Here is an 8,804-nt window from a genome sequence, read left to right on the forward strand (position 1 = left end):
CCGCACATAGAAGTAGCTTTCCCAAAAATGGCGATTGGACTTATCGTCCATCTTCACCACCAAACTCTTAGTTCCTCGATAGTGCATATGAATCATCGTACCTCGAAGAAAATGAGGGGCAAAGATGTGGAGCATGTGCCCTAGGGAAATTCCTCGGTCGTCCAGCTCCATATACTTGACGAGTATAAGAAAGAGCTTATACACATACAAAGAGAGTTGAGCCGGACACACTTTGTAGAAGCAACAAAAATCCACCACCAGAGAAGGAAGGGGGAGTGTGTACCCGATAATGAAGGGATACACATAAAATGCGCAGTAGCCCAGACGGTGCAAATGTAATATGTCTTTCCCCACTAGCACTATTTCGATATGATCAGGGATTCCCCACTTGGTATTGAGCGTCGTGATCGTCGCATCATCCATGGTGGAAGGAACGGGCTCTGGTTCATTTTCGGAAGGGCTATTAAAATCAGTCCTCGTCTTCCCCGGATGGGGGACTATCTCATCCACCGTCGGAAACCCTTCATCTTCCACTACCTCCACCCCCTCTTCGAGTAGGGATACATCACTTTCCGGTACCGGAGCACCAATAGCTTTATCAAACTGGGAAGGAGCACTAACCATTTATCTTCTTTGATTGAAATAAATGAGAATTACGAAGGAAGAAAGGTAATGGTCACAGTGAATTCTAGCGAAAGCAGAAGTATGAAAGACTAGAGAAGGAAGGGGAAGTTTGAAAAATTCTTTCTTAGATAATTGAAAAGCACAACAATCAAATGAGAGGCTTTTCCCCTATTTATAGGGACATAAATGACCTTAGCGGGAAAACCAAGAACTGCCAATTAGAAAACGAAAAGGGCACAGGAAACGATACAGTGCCTGGGGAACGTGCGCCATAATGATGTATAATAAGCATTCATGATATCCTGAATTGGTGTGACGATCCAATTCTGAACCGACGTAATGGACCAATGAAACTATTGAAGCATCACGTATCTACCTCGCCATAAGGACCTCGTTCCTCGCATAACATGTCCATATTTCTCCTAATTTTTGAATCGACAGAATTCGCAAATCAAGCTCTCCAATAGGCAACCCTGACGGGCGGAGGGACTAACTATATGGGTCAAAATATGACTACAAGTGGGATATTATTAAAAGGAAGGGTAAGGGGTCTACCAAGCCATAGTCGTACCCATGAGTCATAATAGCAACGAGTATCTCGGCCACTGCCGAGATCGAGCCATCAGAAGGCTTACACGGTAGAACATATTTCGTAATACTTGGGCGAGTAAGGAAGAGTATAGTCAAGATAGGGTACGCTGGTTAAAGACCGTTGGATAAAGGAGAAGATTGATAATATATATATATATATATATGACAGAAGAAGGCAAGAAAGGGGGGTTCCCATCCGAGAAAAAAAACAACAATGTATCAAAGATGAGAACAGGAGAGAACCTCCAATAACAAAGTAAAAGCTTAGAATTTGGTTACAACTCTTTGTAATCATCCTTGTTGAATGAATAAAGATAGATCTCATAGTTATCAATGACTTTCCCTTTTTTCCTTCTTTGCTCTTACAAGTACGGAACAATATATCAAAGATGTAAGTTTATCATTTATGTTTGATGTCTTTTAATCATCTTAAGAAATGTTATATAAGCTCATCCTCCTTCGATTCTTATATTCAATATGCTTAGATATAGAGTTAATTATGTTTGGCTAAGATTTATCCTCTATTTTCTTTATTAACTGGTTTAACGAAAAGCTTAGCACTTTTTGGTCAAACAACTATTATTTTTATTTATCTATACCCTTATCTTTGTCATTGCTATTGACGAAGCTCCACATTATTAGGGATTTTTACCTAACACTTTGTTTGGATCATTGTTACCCATCCTTTCGTAATGTATTGTATTGTACCGTATCGTATTGTATCGTATCATTTTATGAATACAATATTTGGATAGATTGTATTGTTTGTTATTATTAAATAACATTTTGCAATTTGGTTTAACTGTGTCGTACTGTACTGTAACTTATAAATTTACTAAAATACCTCAATTATTTTAAATATTTAATTTATCAAGAATTACGCATAAAAATAATTTAAGAAACTCCTTTCTACTAATTTATCACCTATTATGTCTTATATACATATTAAGCAACTAAATTCATGCGAATTTTATTGAAATTAGTGGAACAAGTCAATAGTATTAAAAACAATAATAAGTACACTTTGCACACTTGAAAACAACCAATATTATACAACTAATTGGAGATAAAGTAAGCAGAATTGGAATTAAAAATAAAAGTAGAAGAAAGAATGAAACAAAAGGAAGGCAAAACCTATTACTGACGTTGGAGTTGGAAGCTCCAGAAGGAAAAAAGAGACGAAATGTAGGTTATAGGTTGGAGTTTAAAATAAAAATAAAGGGTAAAATAAAATTATAAGGTAATAAGTTAGGGCATAACTGGAAAGAAAAATAGAAAACACTCCCACCACGCCAAATCGGTTGTTTCAAAAAATAGGACTTTTCATTATTACGGAACAATGGATTTAACAATACAATACAATCAATTTTAATTAAACAATCAAAACAAACATTATTCTGTAATAACAATACAATACGATACAATAGGTAACAACCATCCAAACAAGCTATAAATGGCCGACCCTAACCCCGAACCCGGTCGTGATGGCGCCTCTCGTGAAAACAAGGCCAGACAATTGAACGATATTCTCATTTTAAGCAGTTAATCAACATGAAAACAATATAAGCGCGATTAAATGATTCTAAATAGCGGAAAATATTGATAAAGGTCCGGAATATCCAACCCGACACAGCCTTAACCGGAGTGTCACAAGTCACGAGCATCTATAGGCCATGATACAAGTCTGCTAAATCCAATATTAATTACAAGTGTTTGAAGGAAATAGAGATGACAAGATAGTAGAGACACGGGGCTGCGGACACCAACAACTACCTCGTAGTCTCCGAATACCGCCTGGAACTGGAGGAATCAACACTCAGGAGCGGAACCAGTGACGCCTGAATCTACATACATGGTGCAAGGAGTAATGTGAGTACTCTGACCTAGTGAGTAATAAATATAAATAATGACCGAAGGTAAGAAAACACGTAAGGCATAAGGCATTCTATAATGAAGCAGCAAAAGAATCACTTAAGCAATAAGACAGTGAAGAGGCAAGTAAGAATTCAACAAATAAAGCAAGTAATTGACAGGTAAGTAAACAAATAGAAGTTTGCCCCTCGGGCACAGTAACCACAATCCGCCCCTCGGGCAACTATCTCACATCACACTGGGTACCGGCGCTCACTGGGGGTGTACAGACTCCGGGAGGGGCCTCTTACGGCCCAAGCGCAATATCAAGCCATCTCGTAGCATCAAATCTAGGCCCTCAGCCTCATATCAATCAAGCTACCTCGTGGCGTATATATGTATCTCTGGCCCTCGGCCTCATATCAGTATTAGTGTATCCTCACATCTGGCCCTCTGCCGTACTAAGTCCAAAAATCATCACAAGTACCTCGAGCATTAGTAAAAACAATATTTCTCAGCCCAAAACATCATTTGAAATATCATTTAAGTCTCAAAACTGAGTAAAAATGACTGAGTAGTAAAATAGTGGAAAATAGCATGACTGAGTTCAAATAATAAGTCAAAACAGTGAGGAAATAGTGATAAAAATCCCCAAAGGGTTCAAATAGTTGGCACGAAGCCCAAATATGGCAATCAACCCAAGTCATGATGATAACAAATAAGGTTCAGTCAAATACGCGGTAAAATCATCAATCGGGACGGACCAAGTCACGATCCCCAATAGTGCATGACCCTACACTCGTCATCAAGCGTGTGTCTCACCTCAATATAGCACCACGATGAGCAATCCGGGGTTTCAAACCCTCAGAGCATCATTTACATTCATTACTCACCTCGAGCCAGCTAAAACTCTAGCTCGCGATGCCTTTGCCCCTCAAATAAGCCTCCACGCGCGCCGAATCTATCCAAAATCAGAACAAATACGTCACAATATGCTAAGGGAACAAAGCCCAAGCGAAAACTATCAAAAAATACCAAAAATCCCGAAATTAGCAAAACCCGAACCCTAGACCCACTCTCGAATCTCAGAAATTTTCACATCAACGGGTTCCTTATATCCCCACGAGTTCATACATACCAAAAGTTCTCAAATCCGACCCCAAATTATCCTCCAAATCCCCAATCAAAGGTCCAAAATTCCAAGCCGTAGTCCTTCCATTTTTAACTTAAGTTTCAATGATTTTCTAGGTGGATTTCACAATAGAATCGAGTTTTAGGTCCGAAATTCTTTCCTCCAATCGATTTCCCTTGAATCCCTCTTTAATCTCCTTCAAGAACCTCCAAAAACAAGCAACAATGGGTGAAAATAGACCCAAAATCGCGAACAAGACAACTTAAAAACATTCTGCCCAGGCCTGACTTTCCTTCTTCGCGAACGCGGTCAAACCCACGCGTTCGCGAAGCACAAACTCGTGTTGACTAGATTTTCCTCTACGCGAACGCGTAACACCCATCGCGAACGCGATGCTTCTGCCTCCTACACCTTCGCGAACGTGGACAACCTTACGCGATGAACAAATTACCTTGAACCCATCTGACTCAATTCCTTATACGTGATCACGAACACCTTCTCGCGAATGCGTTGCACAGCGTCGCAACTCCTTCGCTAATACGGAACCTGCCTCGCAAATGCGAAGGCTAAACCTTCACCTCCCTCAGCAGACTCTTTGCGAATGCGAGGTCCTCCCGCGAACGCGAAGACTAAAATGTGTGCAACTGCTGGAACTGATTTTCTGCAATTTCCCAAACTCCAAAATGGTCCGATTGACCACCCGAAACTCACCCGAAGCCCCCGGGACCTCAAACAAAGGCACCAACATATCCTAAAACCTTATTCAAACTTGATCCAATCATCAAAACACCTCAAACAACATCAAATCACTCAAAACACATCGGATTCAAGCCTAAGTTACTAAGATCTTCCGAAATACTCTTTTGATCAATAACCCAATTAAAGCACGTCCGAATGACCTGAAATTTTGCACACACATCCAAAATGACACAATGAAGCTACTACAACTCTCGGAATTCCATTCCGACCCCTATATAAAAATCTTGCCTAACAACCGGAAATCGCCAAAATAAACACTTCGCCAATTCAAGCTTAATTCTACTCCAAACCTCTAAAACCCATTCCGATCACGCTCCTAAGTCATAAATCACCTCCCTAAGTCAACATCTGGTTGACTTTTCCAACTTAAACCTTCTTAAAAGAGACTAAGTGTTTCATTTTTTGCCAAATCCTCTCCGAACTCAAACTAATCAACCCGGTCATATAAAACATATATAACGAAGCATAAAAAAGCTAAAATTGGGGAAACAGAGTGGTAACTCATGAGACGACTGACCGGGTTGTCACATCCTCCCCAACTTAAACAAACGTTCGTCCTCGAACGAGTCAAGAAACATACTTGAAACCTCAAACAGGTGAGGATATCTGCTTCACATCTCCCCATCGGCCTCCCAGGTAGCCTCCTCCATGGGCCGACCTCTCCACTGCACTTTTACTGAAGCTATATCCTTTGACCTCAACTTCCGAACCTGACGACCCAGAATAGCTACTGACTCCACATCATAGGTCAGATCATCATCCAACTGAACCGTGCTGAAATTCAAAACATGAGACGGATCCCCAATATACATCCGGAGCATAGAAACATGAAATAACGGATGCACATAGACAAGCTGGGTGGCAAAGCAAGCTCATAGGCCACCTCCCCAATCCTCCGAAGCACCTCAAAAGTCCCAATGAACCGAGGACTCAATTTACCTTTCTTCCCAAATCTCATAACACCCTTCATGGGTGAAACCTTCAACAGAACCTTCTTGCCAACCATGTAGGGCACATCTCGAACCTTCCTATTAGCATAACTCTTTTGCCTTGACTGCGCTGCACGAAGCCTCTCCTGAATCACCTTCACCTTCTACAAAGCATCCTGTACCAAATCAATCCCCAATAGCCTAGCCTCACCAGGCTCGGACCAACCAACTGGGGATCTACATCGCCTTCCATACAAAGCCTCATATGGAGCCATTTGAATACTCGACTAGTAGTTGTTGTTATAAGCAAACTCTGCAAGCGGTAGAAACTCATACCATGATCCTCCAAAATCAATAACACAAGAACGCAACATGTCCTCCAATATCTGAATAGTATGCTCGGACAGCCCGTCCGTCTGAGGATGAAAAGTTGTGCTCAACTCTACCTGAGTACCCAACTCTCTCTGCACGGCTCTCCAAAACTGCAAAGTAAACTGAGTACCTCTATTTGAAATAATGGAAACTGGGACACCATGCAAACGAACAATCTCTCGGATATAGATCCCTGCCAACCGCTCTGAAGAATAGGTAGTACACACAGGAATGAAGTGCTCGGACTTGGTCAGTCGATCCACAATCACCCAAATAGCATCGAACTTCTTCAAAGTCCGTGAGAGTTCAACAACAAAGTCCATAGTGATCCTCTCCCACTTCTACTCAGGAATATCCATTTGTTGAAGTAAGCCGCCCGGTCTCTGATGCTCATATTTCACCTACTGACAATTGAGACACTGAGCTACAAATTCTACAATATCTTTCTTCATTCTTCTCCACCAATAGTGCTGCCTCAAATCCTGATACATCTTCGCAGCACCCGGATGAATGGAATACCACGAGCTATGGGCCTCCTCCAGAATCAACTCCCGAAGCCCATCCACATTGGGCACATAAATCCGGCCCTGCATCCTCAACACCCCATCATCACCGATGGTCACATCTCTGGCATCATCATAATGAACTCTGTCCCTAAGGACAAGCAAATGCGGATCATCATACATTCACTCTCTGATGCGATCATATAAGGAAGACCGAGAAACCACACAAGCCAATACCCGACTGGGCTCCGAAATATCTAACCTTATGAACCGATTGGCCAAGGCCTGAACATCAACTCCAAGAGGTCTCTCCCCAACTGGGATATATGCCAAACTCCACATACTCATTGCCTTTCGGCTCAAAGCATCGGCCACCACATTGGCCTTTCCCGGATGATACATTATAGTGATATCATAATCCTTAAGCAACTCCAACCATCTCCGCTGCCTCAAATTAAGATCCTTTTGCTTGAACAAATGCTGAAGACTGCGATGATCAGTGAACAGTTCACAAGATACGCCATACAAGTAATGCCTCCAAATCTTCAATGCGTGAACTATGGCAACCAACTCCAAATCATAAACGGGGTAGTTCTTCTCATGGGGCTTCAACTAACGAGAAGCATAAGCAATAACTCTACCCTCCTACATTAATAAACAACCAATACCAATTCTCTAAGCATCACAATACACGGTATATGAACCTGAAGCTGATGGCAAAACCAATACTGGAGATGTGGTCAAAGCTGTCTTGAGCTTCTGAAAGCTATCCTCACACTCGTCCGACCATACAAATGAAACACCCTTCTGAGTCAACTTGATCAAGGGCGATGCGATAGATGAGAATCCCTGAACAAACCGGCTATAATAGCCTGCCAAACCAAAAAAGCTGTGAATCTCTGTGGTTGAGGACGGTCTGGGCCAACTTTCAACCGCCTCTATCTTCTTCAGATCAACCTGAATACCCTCGCTGGACACCACGTGCCCCAAGAAAGACACTGAACTGAGCCAAAACTCACACTTGGAGAATTTTGCATAAAGCTTCTCCTCCCAAAATCTCTGCAACACGACTCTCAAATGCTCTGCATGCTCTTCCTGACTACGCGAGTATATCGAGATATCATCAATGAAGACTATAACAAATGAATCAAGATAAGGCCGGAACACGCTGTTCATCAAATGCATGAACACTGTTGGGGCATTGGTCAGCCCAAAAGACATCACCAAGAACTCATAATGACCATATCGGGTCCTGAAAGCCGTCTTAAGAATATCTGAATCCCTGATCTTCAACTGGTGATAACTTGAATGGAGATCAATCTTGGAGAACACCCTCGTTCCCTAAATCTGGTCGAATAAATCATCAATGCGAGGCAAAGGATACTTGTTCTTAATTGTTACCTTGTTCAATTACCTATAATCAATGCACATTCTCATTGTGCCATCCTTCTTCTTCACAAATAGAACCGGCGCACCCCAAGGTGACACACTAGGCCGAATGAACCCCTTATCTAGGAGTTGTTGAAGCTGCTCCTTCAATTCTTTCAACTCCACTGATGCCATACGATACGGCGGAATAGAAATGGGCTGATTGCCCGACACCAGATCAATACCAAAATCAATATCCCTATCTGGTGGCATGCCCGACCAGGTTTGCAGGAAACACATCGGGAAAATCCCTCACAACCGGAACAGAATCAATACTGAGAGCCTCAGCTCCGACTGTAAGCACGTGATTTTTGCTTTACGAGCAATCGCTCCAAAAGAAAATAAAAATAGTGACAAATGGTTTCGCTGTACAATTGTTCGAGTTTTCGTGACATGTGTTGTTAGTCATTTGTGGATCTGTCCATTTTGCATTTAATCATTAACAAACAAAATACAAAATATGTATGTTAGGATGATTAAACCATAATTCGGTCAGTAAAAGAAAATTCAAAAAAAATATATATATGTGCATCGTTCGTTCTAGGCTTTTAGTTAACTTACTTAAATATTTTTGTGATAATTGTGTTAAAATGTTGCATTGTTGTTTTTTAATTT

The sequence above is a fragment of the Nicotiana sylvestris genome, chromosome 1, assembly GCF_000393655.2.
Source record: "Nicotiana sylvestris chromosome 1, ASM39365v2, whole genome shotgun sequence".
Classification (NCBI taxonomy): domain Eukaryota; kingdom Viridiplantae; phylum Streptophyta; class Magnoliopsida; order Solanales; family Solanaceae; genus Nicotiana; species Nicotiana sylvestris.